The sequence below is a fragment of the Rutidosis leptorrhynchoides genome, chromosome 10 (genome assembly GCF_046630445.1).
Source record: "Rutidosis leptorrhynchoides isolate AG116_Rl617_1_P2 chromosome 10, CSIRO_AGI_Rlap_v1, whole genome shotgun sequence".
Taxonomy (NCBI): domain Eukaryota; kingdom Viridiplantae; phylum Streptophyta; class Magnoliopsida; order Asterales; family Asteraceae; genus Rutidosis; species Rutidosis leptorrhynchoides.
Window position 1 is genome coordinate 313,392,137 of NC_092342.1, and position 17,278 is coordinate 313,409,414.

The following is a 17,278-nucleotide window of genomic DNA, read 5'->3' on the forward strand; positions in this document are numbered from 1 at the left end:
ACACAAGTATTCAACTGTTAACTATGATGTCTTGCTTTGATTCATGCTAAATACCTACCGTAATATCGTTAATTGCTACATATAAATGCAAACTTAATTATTATGAGTAGACCTATTGAGAGTAACGTCTCTAACCATTTGACCGCTGGTCTTTGGTTACATAATAATGATTCCACGACACTGACAGTACAAGGTGTCATAGGGTAAACTTGTTTAGTAGCGATATTACAAACTGTAGCAACACTTTTAGATTGATATATCTATATTGATCAACTTTAAACTAAATCTTGTGGTCTAAAACTTTGGATATTATTTATAAACCTATGAATTTCACTCAACTTTTTTGGTTGCTACTTTAAGCATGTTTTGTATCAGGTGATGATTGAGCTAGCTGCTACTTGCTACTAGATGATTTATGTATGCTTTGCTGCTTGCATGGAATCCATCATTCATATTTATCATTTTGTTTAGACATTTCCCATTTACTGTACTCTTATGATGTAAAACTTTGAATAATGCTTCCGCTATTTATTTAATAAATAAAAAGTCTCATTTAGAGTCGTTCTCGCTTATACACTTGTGTTATGATATTAATTAGTCACAGTTACCCCCGGTCCCATTTTGGAGGTGTGACATATAGTTTCTCTTTTGTTCTAATGTAGGTTATATAGTTTTTTTTTTTGTTCCAATGTAAACTATAAATATGATGACATGTCATCAACTTTTTTGGTTAAAGGTTAAAAAAGTATAATAATTTATATTAGAACACTTTTTGAAAGTATATAGCCGACAGTGAGACAAAAATAAGTATATAGTTTACATCGAGACATTTGAGAAAGTATATAATCTATTTATATAACTTTGAATCTATTTTAATTTTTAATTCAAATAATAATAACATTATGTTCTGTTTTTCCTAAATTGACTAGTAGTAGGATTTAAAATAGATAGTTGTCTTATTTGATATTGCATGCATACATATGTGCTTACTACTTGTACAAGTCAAAACTTAAATTTTAAAGTTTATGCTATTCAATAATTATATATTTTTTCATTTGTTTCAATATAAGTTATATATATACTTCAAAAATACAAATGTATGTTACATAATTTCAAAAAATGTATTGATGTATACAAAAAGTAATCTGCTTCTATAGAAAAATCTGGTCATCTTCATCTCCATCTATGGCGGCTTATGGTGGTGCAAATCGAAAACACCTCAAAACTTGACCAAAATTCATCAAAATTTGCAGTTAGTTGCGGTAGATCATTCTAAACATAAACCTATTGATGAATTTCACAAACATATAACCAAATTACTGAAATCAGTCAATTTCAGTAACAATTTTTCGAAACAAAAAATGCTCATAACTTGATGAAAACTCTGGGTTAGCATCTAAGATTTTAAAGAAACATTCACTAGATGATAACAAGTTTTCCTTATTTTACTTTTCTCAAATTCATGCAAACTGAAAAAAAATAAAAATTGACTGAGAGAATCAAATACGGAGTAAGAAATAAAATTCAAATACGGAGTAAGAATTACTTTGGATCTGAAACAATTGGGTTGATCTTATTAATAATTAGAGATTTTTCGTTGTCGTAATTTGATCGGAGAAGATGACCGAAAAACTAATGTGACAATGAAAATTTTTCGAAACAAGTTAACAAGTTATGTTGGTTTATATTAACACTCTTTGTGACGATCGCTCCAAATCCATATGGACGAACACGTCATTCATTGATTTCATTGCGAGGTATTTGACCTCTATATGATACGTTTTGTAAACATTGCATTCTTTTAAAAAGGCACACCATATATGAATATTTAAATTAAAGGTTTTCTACATCTGATAATTTCTACATATAAACAATCACCGTAAATAATAGTTTACAATAGTACTTCTGTTGACAATGCAGTCAAAATAAGATAGATGGTGATGATTTTGTGAATGCAACGTTTTCTTGAATAAATCATGTATGACTCCATGCACATGGCTTGTATAACATATAAGCAAACAGCGGAAGACATCTAGGGAACCTGAGAATAAACATGCTAACAAGTGTCAACACAAAGGTTGGTGAGTTCATAGTTTTAGTGTTATGCATAATCTGTTTATAAAGGTGGATCACAAGATTTCAGTTGTTTCATCCAGAAACGTTTATCAAAATATTCTACAAGATTGAGCACTCTGGTAACTAAACTTTAACGTATATATAATAAGTACCCCTATTTTAACATACATGTAACCAACATGTACAATACACGCAAACTAATGTGTATTAAACTCAAATAGCATACGTCTGTTTTATAGTTTAGGCTAGGGTTTCTATACCTAGAACAGACGGGAATGTCAAGCCCTATGGATCCATATACTACTACTCGTGCCCACCAGTTCTTATAACTGGCAGTTACTAGTTACCAAAGCTAAGGAATTTTCGGTTCAAACTCGGTGTAGAATTTAGTATGTACTTGTATCCATTGCGTTTAAAATAAAGTGCATGTATTCTCAGCCTAAAAATATAGATTGCAGAAGCAATTAAAAATGGAGCAATGAAACTCACCTTAGCAGCATATAAAGTTGTTCATCGTAATGTGACCGAAACTCGGATTATCAAATAATCGTAGATCTCAACCTAGAGAACATATATTGATCAATAAATGTCTATCAAGCTAGGTCTGGTCATAGTGTATCACAACCCTAATGCTCGAGATCGACATACAAAAGTTTATCAAAAGTCATTTCAAAAAGTCATTTCAAAAAGTCATTCAGACTTTAGTTCAACAAAACGAGACATGCCTTATATAAGGATTCATTTACTCGGTTGGTAATATTTAAAAATCCATTTTATCAATCTCGTAAACAAGTTGTTTAAATCTTAATTGTAGATTCAAAAGCAATTTCAATTAACGTCAATCATAATTCAGTTGCTTATATCTTTTAATCCGTTCATCGAAACTATTCGATATCTAAATGAAAAGTTATTGATTTTTCGCTAGCTTTCCAAAAACATGTATATCATATACCTTTTACCAGTAATATATGTATTTAATTCGTAATTCATTATAAACTGTTTAGCAACGAAATTTAGCATACAAGCATGTATAAATATATATATACTCGAGCACTAGACATGGATACACAATTATTATATAAAAGATAAAATATAAGTACTTACATATCAATATTGAGATTCAATATTGTAGGAAAGTACGTAGACGTAACAGAGATGATAAATACTAGGTTTGATTCATAAATATATCCCCGAATATTACCCATAACCTCCTTGGCAATAACCCATAGTTTTCCTTAGTTATAATCGGTTTGTAACCCGAATTAAAATACCCGTGTATCACTTGTTACAGTACCATACTACTAATTTAAAATTTAAGCTAGAAAATATACAGAGTGATTTATTTATGTGAGTGTGTGCGTATTTTTAAGTTCCTAATCACAAGTATTTCGTTCATATATATATATATGTAAAATAATAATATAATAATATAATATATAATATAATAATAATAAACTGTGCCTAATTTAAGAAAAAGGTAAGCCGCCATCACTTTTTATGTCGACAAACTTTTTATGTCGACAAACATTACGCGTTTCGCGTAGATAGGTACGCGGTCCCGTATGGTGTCTTCACGAAAGTTGTAGATTTTTGAGTTACGGACGTCTGGACACCGGAATCACCCTTTTTCAAGTCAGTATGATTTAGTTATTATTTTTCTCGTGCAAGTGCGCAGGTTTAGTGATTTCCATCATTTTAACTTGAAATCTTGAGATGAAATGTTGTAGTCTTTTAGTGCTCATTAGAAACCTTTATTTTATCTTTATTTTCATTTTCATATCATTGAAAATCCATAAAAACATTTTAACAATCAAATTCTATTATATCGAAAAACGTGTCCATACTAAATTGAATAACTATAGTTCTCTAAAACTAATTACATTCACATCTTTTTATCGAAACGTTATAATAATTAAAAATCTATTATTTCGAAGAACGCTTTCATATATTTGAACTAAATCGAATAAATATAATTTAGTTTTCCAGAATTAGTTATATTCAAAATCATTCTTTAAAAGGTTTCATCTATGTCGTAAAACGTTTTCAATATTAAGAAAACTAAATAATTAACTTTATCAAGAGACACGAGACAATCATTGTGTTGAAAGTTAAGCTCTATTAACCTTTGTCCAGTAATCGTTAATTGACATATTTGTTCTTACTTGTAGGTTACTTTACCATTTATTCCGAATATCGTTAAAAAGGAAAGGTTTCCTAAATCAAAGTGGACCTCTCAATAGAGACTCACGATCATACAATGTATCTGATAAATCAATTATTTGATATTATCTTTTAATTTCGTTGATAATTATATTAAACCTATATCGAAACAAATACGTTCGTGTAAAGTATTATACTTCTAATACTTTGTTAACGTTTTCAAGTTATAATATATACACATATACATATATAATCATGTCCGTTCATATAATGGTTCGTGAATCATTGGAATTTGGTCGAGGTTAAATGAATGTATGAACATAGTTTAAAATTCTCGAGATTCAACTTAACAAACTTTGCTTATCGTGTTGAAATAATATAAAGATTAAAGTTTAAATTTGTTCGAAAATTTCCGGGTCATCACAGTACCTACTCGTTAAAGAAATTTCGTCCTGAAATTTGAGTGAGGTCGTCATGGCTTACAATAAAAATGTTTTTATGATGAATATGAGTCGATAAATAAAGTTTTATCACCGTTGAATAATATGGATAAAACAATCCAATTACTCGAAGCGTATGAGGGAAGTTATTGTAATAAAGTGAAATAGAGAATAGAGATGCGTCTTATCTCTTGACGTAGTAACGATTGATTTCCGAAATTTATGGAATAGAAAGTCTTCATAATCTAAATAAGATTTGATTCTTCAGAATTTAAAGAAATTATGATTTTTAATTAAATGAGGTCACCTGCCTCGATTGCTCTGTCTGTTATTTCGCTTATAAATTAACCCCTTTCGTCTCATTATTTTCACCACTTCTACATTTTCTTCCTCATTTCATACTTCTAAAAGATTGTGAAATGCTTCATCCAGTTCTGATTTTTGATATACTCCTAACTTTCATATCTTTCATTCTTCTTTTTCATATACCTCCAGAGGAAGTTACTTTCTTCTACCATTACCTTGGGGTTATAGTGTTTTTCATTCTCTCGTGTCTTTATATTGCTATACGCATTGATATACACGGTTTGTAAATTTCGGGGTTGTTATCGGGCCTATATTCTCCTTTATATTTCGGAGCTCCATGCTTTCGATTTCTCTTCCCGACCTTAAGTCAAGCGGATAATGGTCCAGAATTTGTAGGTATGAATTTCGGATGAACATAATTAATGTTCTAAGAAAGAAATTGTAATGGCACGATCTTGATTTGTCAAATTACCAGAATATCTGGAAAAGACCGAATCATCAAGAAATATATTTTCTTGATATATTTAGAGATTATATAGAATGAAAGAGTTATGTAACATGGTTCATGATGAGGGTGTGATCTGTGAACCTTTATCACGTTCCATTAGAAACTCAGCATGAATTACTGTAATATAATCATGTTGATCTAGTGTCATTATATTATACTAACTCATGCTTCAATTCCCAACATTACTTCAAACATCTATTTTCCGAATTTTTTTTAGAATTTTAGAAACTAAAATAGTTTCTTTTATGTTATAACACAGATAGCGCGAAGAGATGAATGATTTCAAATAAGAATAGTTATGAAAATATCTTCAGAAATATCGAGGATATTTATAATGAAAGATATGATAATATCTTAGAATATTTAAGATAATGATGATGATGAAGAATATCGTCCGCAAAGGTTTTAGAGTAAGGAGCAAGGTATTTACTAAGGATTTCAGCAGACACTGAATCATTTGGATTCTTTGAAGGCAGGTTCAGTCTTTGTGATTTATCCACAGCCTCCTTCATATTTTGCTCAATCCGTTTTCCAGTTCCAAACCTTCTCTTTTTCTGAGCTTTGCCACCATACCATTCTTTATCATCAAACTTTTGACTGTTAAAGTTGTTTACAGTTTTTGCTGCTTCATTAGCATTTCGAGAACTAGTTCGCAGTTCAGGGTGTTTTTCAGAAACTTCACATTCGAAGTATGTAAGTCCAGGAGGTAGACGTTATATGTACACATATAACTGTTGGCGTAGACGTGCTGCAAGATTTCAAAATACTGATTGCTAATTTCTGGTAGTTGGTATGGCAATTGCCGTTACAAGATGTGGATGAGTACATGATACGGTTTCAATGAGTATAAGAATTTTTCGAAAGGTCAAAGATCAATGGAGTTGTTGGTAAATCTACTGCTAATGTGGTGGAACATAAAAGGTTCCCCGATAACAAAAACGAATATACCAAAGTTTCAAGTCTGAAAGGTTGTCATTGACTGGTTGATAATACTGGATACTTTGAAAAGGATAGCAAGATTATTTTCAATAATAACAACGCTAAAGGATCTTGCACCGTTTTGAAGTCAAAGTATAGCTTTGAAAGATGTAGAGATCTAAGAATGATGTTACTGGTTCAGAGTTATGACTTGGATTCTGATCCGTCAATATCAGAATATGTAATCGAATTTGTATGAAAACGATTGTATATCGTTGTGAGCATTGTTAATAATTTTTGAATCAAAGTTGAAGAATGTACAGTATAACATATTAATTGTGAACTTATATATTTCTCGAGTATTACCTACCCGTTAAAGATTTCACAATTAATACTTTGTACAAAAGAATTTTTATTACCGTTTTTATGAAAATATATGTATGTATATTTTCTTCAGATGTAATACAGATTTAATGAGTTAATATCATATTAAGCTCATTTGATTTTTGGCTGGAATTAGAAATGAATAATCTCTAAAATATTAAAGATTACTTAATCTTTGCGGAGTATTTCGCTAATAAAATCAATACTTCATTATTTATTCTTATTGATATTCCTTGGTGAAGGATGTTGATGCTCGTGAAATTTTTGTGAACCTTACAAGGCACAGATGATGTTTTCTGGATAGTTTCGAGTACATCGAAAATGAAAATGTAAAATCAATTATGTAATTGAATAATACACTTGGTTTATTATGAAATGAAATTCATTGGATTGAAACAGAGATTGTAGTTAACGATGGTTAAGTTGTTAAGGAAGGATGTACATCATTGCATATTAGTAATATGAACTAACCGGGTAGTACCTACCAGTTAAGATTCACACGTAATAGCTTAGTACGAAAAGATTTATTTTGATTTCAAAATTCATATATATTAAATATACATAAAATTTCTTCAGGGAAAATGAGTTAATACTTCATCGGTTATTGTTGCTGGTATTTCTTGGTAACTACGGTGCGTATGACATTGATGCTCGTGGAACAGATTGTGAAGTTGAGGTTTGCGATGCGGATGTTGTTGGTGGTGGTAATGGTACTGTTGGTGTTGTTGTCGGTGGTAATGTTGATGCCGGTGATGTTGCTGGTGCTTGTAACCTTTGCACCATATTCTCCAAAGCCACTACCCGAGAGCGAAGCTCGTTGACTTCTTCTACTACACCGGGATGATTGGCGGTTCAGACGAGCGGATGAATAAGATCCAGAATTTGAGATAGTATATTATCGTGACGAGATACTCTGGAAATGAGAGAGAAAATGGTGTCTCGAATAGGTTCGCCGGTAAGTGCTTCAGGTTCTTCGCTAAGAGGGCAATGTGGTGGATGGAAGGAATCACCTTCTTCTTGTCTTCAATGATTAAGTAGACTACAAACCCATCCCCAATTCATCCAGAATAGATGATGGCTAATTGGTTGATCCATTCCGGTTACACTATCTTCGGAATTCAGGTGATATCCATATCGGAATAGCTGTCGGAGTTTAAGGAATTTGAACTAGATACGGGATCCATCTTGTATAATTAGGGAGATGATTTTTGATATGAATTAGATTATGAAATTTAGTTTGGTATTCTTCAATACATAATTTACATATGTATATATAATACCAAATTCCATAAATTACGGAGAAATTTTTGGAAGATATCAGTAAAAGTTTACAGTAACAGATACGCTAAGATATGAATTTTTGTCTATACACTATTTATGCAATAAATGCAGGAAAACGTGTCTAGACTTAAGAATGATAAGCATGTAATTTCCGACAAAAAATAATAAGCAACACTTTTAACATGCAGACACGGTCGAAGTCCAGACTTACTAATGCATCTTAACAACTATCAGTTAGACACATTCATGCAAGACCTGGTTCGCTAGGACCAACGCTCTGATACCAACTGTGATGATCGCTCCAAATCCATATGGACGAACACGTCATTCATTGATTTCATTGCCAGGTATTTGACCTCTATATGATACGTTTTGTAAACATTGCATTCTTTTGAAAAGGCACACCATATATGAATATTTAAATTAAAGGTTTTATACATCTGATGATTTCTACATATAAACAATCACCGTAAATAATAGTTTACAATAGTACTTCCGTTGACAATGCAGTCAAAATAAGATAGATGGTGATGATTTTGTGAATGCAACGTTTTCTTGAATAAATCATGTATGACTCCATGCACATGGCTTGTATAACATATAAGCAAACAGCGAAAGACTTCGAGGGAACATGAGAATAAACATGCTAACAAGTGTCAACACAAATGTTGGTGAGTTCATAGTTTTAGTGTTATGCATAATCTGTTTATAAAGGTGGATCACAAGATTTAAGTTGTTTCATCCAGAAATGTTTATCAAAATATTCTACAAGATTGAGCACCCTGGTAACTAAACTTTAACGTATATATAATAAGTACCCCTGTTTTAACATACATGCAACCAACATGTACAATACACGCAAACCAACGTGTATTAAACTCAAATAGCATACGTCTGTTTTATAGTTCAGGCTAGGGTTTCTATACCTGGAACAGACGGGAATGTCAAGCCCTATGGATCCATATACTACTACTCGCGCCCACCAGTTCTTATAACTGGCAGCTACTAGTTACCAAAGCTAAGGGATTTTCGGTTCAAACTCGGTGTAGAATTTAGTATGTACTTGTATCCATTACGTTTAAAATAAAGTGCATGTATTCTCAGCCCAAAAATATAGATTGCAGAAGCAATTAAAAAGGGAGCAATGAAACTCACCTTAGCAGCATATAAAGTTGTTCATCGTAATGTGACCGAAACTCGGATTATCAAATAATCGTAGATCTCAACCTAGAGAACATATGTTGGTCAATAAATGTCTATCAAGCTAGGTCTGGTCATAGTGTATCACAACCCTAATGCTCGAGATCGACATACAAAAGTTTATCATAAGTCATTTCAAAAAGTCATTCTGACTTTAGTTCAACAAAACGAGACATGCCTTATATTAGGATTCATTTACTCGGTTGGTAATATTTAAAAATCCATTTTATCAATCTCGTAAACAAGTTGTTTAAATCTTAATTGTAGATTCAAAAGCAATTTCAATTAACGTCAATCATAATTCAGTTGCTTATATCTTTTAATCCGTTCATCGAAACTATTCGATATCTAAATGAAAAGTTACTGATTTTTCGATAGCTTTCCAAAAACATGTATATCATATACCTTTTACCAGTAATATATGTATTTAATTCGTGATTCATTATAAACTGTTTAGCAACAAAATTTAGCATACAAGCATGTATAAATATATATATACTCGAGCACTAGACATGGATACACAATTATTATATAAAAGATAAAATATAAGTACTTACATATCAATATTGAGATTCAATATTGTAGGAAAGTACGTAGACGTAACGGAGATGATAAACACTAGGTTTGATTCATAAATATATCCCCGAATATTACCCATAACCTCCTTGGCAATAACCCATAGTTTTCCTTAGTTATAATCGGTTTATAACCCGAATTAAAATACCCGTGTATCACTTGTTACAGTACCATACTACTAATTTAAAATTTAAGCTAGGAAATATACAGAGTGATTTATTTATGTGAGTGTGTGCGTGTTTTTAAGTTCCTAATCACAAGTACTTCGTTCATATATATATATATATATATATATATATATATATATATATATATATATATGTAAAATAATAATATAATAATATAATATATAATATAATAATAATAAATTGTGCCTAATTTAAGAAAAAGGTAAGCCGCCATCACTTTTTATGTCGACAAACATTACGCGTTTCGCGTAGATAGGTACGCGGTCCGCGTATGATGTCTTCACGAAAGTTGTAGATTTTTGTGTTACGGACGTCTGGACACTGGAATCACTCTTTTTCGAGTCAGTATGATTTAGTTATGATTTTTCTCGTGCAAGTGCGCAGTATAGTGATTTTCATCATTTTAACTTGAAATCTTGAGATGAAATGTTATAGTCTTTTAGTGCTCATTAGAAACCTTTATTTTATCTTTATTTTTATTTTCATATCATTGAAAATCCATATAAACCTTTTAACAATCAAATTCTATTATATCGAAAAGCGTGTCCATACTAAATCGAATAACTATAGTTCTCTAAAACTAATTACATTCACATCTTTTTATCGAAACGTTATAATAATTAAAAATTTATTATTTCGAAGAACGCTTTCATATATTTGAACTAAATCGAATAAATATAATTTAGTTTTCCAGAATTAGTTATATTCAAAATCATTCTTTAAAAGGTTTCATCTATGTCGTAAAATATTTTCAATATTAAGAAAACTAAATAATTAACTTTATCAAGAGACACGATGTGATGTCCCGTACAAAACCATCGTGTACGAATCATGAACAACAGGATCATTACAAGGTTACGTACTATATGCGTTTTCAAAAAGAGTTTGCATTCATAAATAAAGTGATGTCTAAACCAACATCGAATGTTTTACAATCCAAAAGTATGCTTCACTAAGTAGAAGCAAATAATAAGTGTATGTGACCACAATGGTCGTTACAAGTCATAGTTCAAAAGTACTAAAGTTTGAATGCAAGGTAAAGTAGTTCATGCGATGACAACTCTAAGCAGCGGGTGTCTACAGCACGACTAGTACACAGCGGAAGCTAACCTCAAACACCTGAGAAAAACATGCTTAAAAATGTCAACAAAAGGTTGGTGAGCTATAGTTTAAGTATAACAATATGTAAGGTAGGCCACGAGATTTCAGTGCTACAAAGAGCATATCAAAACAGTATGATAAAGTATATGTTAACCGTGGGCACTTGGTAACTAACTTAACGTTTATACCCCCTGAAAGTACACTTGGCAAGTGCGTATGTCTACGAAGTATTAAACACTCGTTAAATGCTAGCGCGACTAGCCCGAGTGGGGATGTCAAACCTTAAGGATCCATATCTAAGATTCGCGTTCACGATTCAAAAACCAATGATTAAACGTTACCGAGCTAAAGGGAATGTTTATGCCGTTGTATAACCCACACATATATAAGTTTAAGTACTCGTGCCTAGTATGTAAAACATAAAATCCGCATGTATTCTCAGTTCCCAAAATAAGTTAAAGTAAAAAGGGAATGCTATAACTCACAATGATAAAGTAGCGGTAAAGTATGACTCGGAAAGTAAGCAAGTAATGAAGGTCGTCCAAACGGGTCCTCAACCTAAGTCAAATAGTACTAAGTCAGTAAATCGTCTGAATAGGTTTAAAAGTATGTAAATAAGGTCTTAAGGGTCAACATCATTCATCATTTAACAAAAGGTGTAAAGTGAGTTTCGTTTATGAAAGTAGTTTAAAACAAAGGCTGAGTTTGGTCAGTCACCACGGCCTCTACCCTTACTGAATTAAGGTGAGACTAGTGGCCATGGCTCCGTATATGGGTTGTTTAAGTGTGGTAAAGTTTACAGAAGCAAACTCGTCTTTGTTTGACCGTGGCGACGGTCTAAGTGCGAGTAGGTCAGAAATTTCTGCACAACGTTAAAAGGACATAGTGACGATCGGAGGGCCATAAATCCTAAACCGTAACTCGGATTAAGACGAGTCCTATATGAAAAGTTATCTACTCGAACAGAGCTATTTTAAAATCATAACCACAACAGCCCAGGTCTACTGGTATGTTACAGAAATGGAAGAACAGTAGGCTGTAAACAGAAACAGAAAGATAAATGGGTTCCGGTGGGTTTTGGTGCTTGATGTTCATCATGGTTCTCATCCTTGATGCCTATAGCTTCAAGTGTACAACTCTTTGATGTGTTTAAATCATCTTTACCATGGTTTGACCATCATAACCCAAGTGCAAGTCTAATACATGAAGCACAACTCACTTAAGTGTTGCAAGTGTTTTGATGAACCAAAGTTTCATCAAAGTCTTAGATTTAGCACATACATGAAATGTAAAAGTAATAACAAGTTACAAACTTGAAGTAAACTTATGAAATCAAGATCTTAAGTAGTAGAACATAGTTCTTAGTTAGATCTTGAAGATCCAAGAATTAAAAGTGTAGATCTAATATAAGTGTACAAAGTTATAATTAAAAAGTTTCATTTACATGTTCTTGAAACTTTAAAGTTACTTTTAGTTCAAGATTAATGAGATCCAAGTTAACTAGTAATATTTGACCAATCACAACCAACAAACAAGAAATTAAAGTGCATAAAATGAAGTGATAAACTAAGTAAACAAGTAAAAGGTTCATGGTTTGTTCATACTTTTAAAGATTCAACCAAGGTTTGATCTTTAAGTAAAGTAAACTTTAAGTTTACTTCAAGAACTACAAGTATGAGTTACAACACAAGAACTTTCTTTCTTTAACAAGTATTGGAGATCATAAACTAAGAAGTTTATGTCTTGTGTGTTCTTGTTAGAACAAGATAGATGAAGAATCAAACTAATAAGTTTGCTTCTTAGAAGATCATAAGTAAATAACAAAAACAACTAGTAATTACAAGTATTTAAACATTAAGCAAGAACAAGTAAACAACACAACAATTGATGATGATGTTTTAAGGTGTGTAAGGTGGGGTTTTTTACAAGAAATGAAGAAGAGAAAAAGAGTCCAAGTTACTTACAACAACTAGAGAAAAGAGAGAAAGAATGAGAGAAAGTTTGAGAGGTATGTTTGAAGTGGAGTGTGAGAATGAGATTGCAAGTGTACCAAGTAGTAAAAAAAAAAAAGTTTTGAACTCCCCATATGGCCTAATGGCCTACGGTTTTCTGCAGCCAAAAGGGGGAGGGATGAAGTCCAAAATGTAATTGCATGTTAAAGCTTGAAAAGGTGGATAAAAGATGGCTATGCATGGGGATAAGGTGCTAACTATATTCCAAGTCTTTTAACTAGCTAGTTCCTTTCACTAAAAGATACTTACAAGTTCTTAGTGGGCTAACTAAGTCCAATAATAATGTAGGGTGGGCTTATAAGCCCAAAGTCATAAGTCCATAACACTAATAAAGCCCAAGTTCTCTTAATTAACAAATAAACCCAATTAAAGCCCAAGTAATTAACTAATAGTCTTAGTTAATTAAAATGATTAATAAACTTAATCATGAATGTAAATAATATTCAAAAATATTATTCGTGCAAGTTTCGTGTGTCACAAAGACGTTTCGGGCACTTAAAAGTCAAGTACAGGCAATCATGGCAACATGTAAATGTAATAACATACATCCGTTTAATCACAAGTATTAATAATAACAATTATTAATAAATAAACGTTGGAAAATCTAGGGTTGTTACATTACCCACCTGTTAAAGAAAATTTTGTCCCGAAATTTTAAGCTGAGGTAGATGGAGGAGTCGGGAAATGGTGAGGATACTTCCGCATCATTTGATCCTCTCGTTCCCAAGTATACTCAGGTCCTCGTTTGGCATTCCATCGTACTCGGACGATCGGAATCTTGTTGCGTTTCAAAGTTTTGATCTCACGATCCATAATCTCAACAGGTTCTTCCACGAAGTGAAGTTTGTCGTCAATCGTAAGTTCCTCAAGTGGTATGATAAGTTCAGGTGCAGCAAGACACTTCTTCAAGTTTGACACATGGAAGGTAGGATGAACTGAGCTCAATTGTGCTGGTAGATCCAAACGGTATGCAACGGGTCCAACACGTTCCAATATTTCAAAAGGACCAATGTATCGTGGGTTTAACTTTCCACGTTTTCCAAAACGGATCACATCTTTCCAAGGTGCAACCTTCAACATTACACGGTCACCAACGTTGAATTCAAAGTCTTTACGTTTAAGATCGGCGTAACTCTTTTGACGATCGCGGGCAGTCTTAAGTCTAGCTTGAATCTGAGCAATCTTCTCCGTAGTTTCGTGGACTACCTCGGGTTCGGTGATTTGCTTTTCGCCTACGTCAGCCCAACAAATAGGAGATCGGCACTTACGGCCATACAATGCTTCAAAAGGTGCAGTATTAATTCTCGAGTGATAACTGTTGTTGTACGAGAATTCGGCTAGTGGCAAATGCCTTTCCCAGGCTTTTCCGAAATCGATGACACATGCACGCAACATGTCTTCCAAGGTCTGAATATGATAATGCTAAAAACGAACATATATTTCATAGCATTATTCCTCAAGAAAGACAAGCTTTTAGTTGCAATTGTTCTATTTACAAGTGATATTCGTTTAAATAATAAAAGGTGAAGACAAAAGACAGATTCGACGAATTGAAGACGCAAACGACTAAAAAGCTCAAAAGTACAAAAGACAATCAAAGAGGTTCCAATTATTGATAAGAAACGTCTCGAAATTACAAGAGTACAAGATTTAAAACGCAAAGTACAAGATATTAAATTGTACGCAAGGACGTTCGAAAATCCAGAACCGGGACCAGAGTCAACTCTCAACGCTCGACGCAACGGACTAAAAATTACAAGTTAACTATGTATATAAATATAATATAATATATAATTAATTATATATATTATATATATATTATATTTATATAATAAACCGTCGGTAAACAAAGAGCCAAAATGGAGTGAGCTGTAATTACAAACTTCGCGACTCGGGGAGTTTGAAGAAGGAATGGGCCGCGAGTCGCGGAGCCCCAAAAACTGAAACTCCCTATAAAGCCCAACGAATTCTGATCAATTTTTCATCCAATATCCATCAATCTCTCTATCTATATACGTAATATTTATATTTATAATTTATATTTTAATTTTAATTTTAATCCTAATAATAAGGGTATGTTAGCGAATGTTGTAAGGGTGTAAGTCGAAATTCTGTCCGTGTAACGCTACGCTATTTTTAATCATTGTAAGTTATGTTCAACCTTTTTAATTTAATGTCTCGTAGCTAAGTTATTATTATGCTTATTTAATACCGAAGTAATCATGATGTTGGGCTAATTACTAAAATTGGGTAATTGGGCTTTGTACCATAATTGGGGTTTGGATAAAAGAACGACACTTATGGAAATTAGACTATGGGCTATTAATGGGTTTTATATTAACTAAACAATACCTTGTTAATTTAATATACAAACTTATAATTCGACGTATTTATATATAACCACATACGCTTGACTGGGTAAGGTGGGCGGGATATCTATAAATACCAATAATTATTCATTTTACCGGATACGGAACTGGATTAATAGTTAATAGACTTGTTGAAACAGGGGTGAATTACATTCAAGGGTAATTGGTGTAATTGTTAACAAAGTAGTAAAACCTTGGTTTACACGCAGTCGATAACCTGGTGTATTCATTAAACAAAGTATTAAAACCTTGTTACAATTCGAATCCCCAATTAGTTGGAATATTTGACTTCGGGAATAAGAATAATTTGACGAAGGCTTTCGCTCTTTATATTTATGACTGATGGACTATTATGGACAAAATCCGTATGGACATATTAAATAATCCAGGACAAAGGACAATTAACTCATGGGCATAAAACTAAAATCAACACGTCAAACATCATGATTACGGAAGTTTAAATAAGCATAATTCTTTTATTTCATATTTAATTTCCTTTATTTTATATTTAATTACACTTCTAATTATAGCACTTTTATTTATTATTATTATATTTAATTGCACTTTTAATTATCGTACTTTTTAATTATCGCAAGTTTATTTTATCGCACTTTTATTATTCGCAATTTCATTATCGTTATTTACTTTACGCTTTAAATTAAGTCTTGTATTTATTTATTATTTTACATTTGGTTTTAACTGCAACTAAAGTTTTAAAATCGACAAACCGGTCATTAAACGGTAAAAAACCCCCCTTTATAATAATAATATTACTTATATATATATATATATATATATATATATATATATATATATATATATATATATATATATATATATATATATATATATATTTGTATTTTTATAAATTTAAACTAATATAGCGTTAAGCTTTGTGAAAAAGATTCCCTGTTGAACGAACCGGACTTACTAAAAACTACACTACTGTACGATTAGGTACACTGCCTATAAGTGTTGTAGCAAGGTTTAAGTATATCCATTCTATAAATAAATAAATATCTTGTATAAAATTGTATCGTATTTAATAGTATTTCCTGCTAAAATTTAAAAGCTATTTTATATACACCTCGCATAATATCAAGTATTTTTGGCGCCGCTGCTGGGGATTCGCTTAAAAGCCGGAAGCGCAACGCTAATATAAAAAAAAAAATTTAATATATATATATAAATCTATTTTTAAGATATTTTTAAAATTATAAAGTAGTTCGATTTTTATTTTAGTTTTTAAATATAAGTTTTTATTATATAAATATTTTGATTTAAACAGAAAATATAAAAAAAAAAAAACGCGTCGAATTTTAAACTGTACCTGAGTTGAAAATTGGAACCCCGCGACTCGCGGAGTTTGCAGCCTCGAATACCGCGACTCGCGGAGCCTCCCTGACACACGTGACAGAACCCTAATTTCGCATTAATTACGGATTTTATTATTATTATTATTAATAAACCCTAATTACTTAATTATTATTATAATTAGTTTAAGTTTTTAAATTAAATTGTGTTTTAAATTTTAATTAGTTTTATTATATATAAAATTAATAGTTTTATAAAATAAATAATATAAAAATAGTATTTTTATAAAAATTGTACTTTTTATAACTTTTAGTATATTTTTATATTTTGTCCCTTTTTAATTGTTTTAGCGTAATATTTGTATTCTTCGCTAGTATTTAGTTTTAAACTTAGTTTTTGCCATAGTTATTTTTACTTCTAGATTTTTAGGCTTTGCCGTAAAATC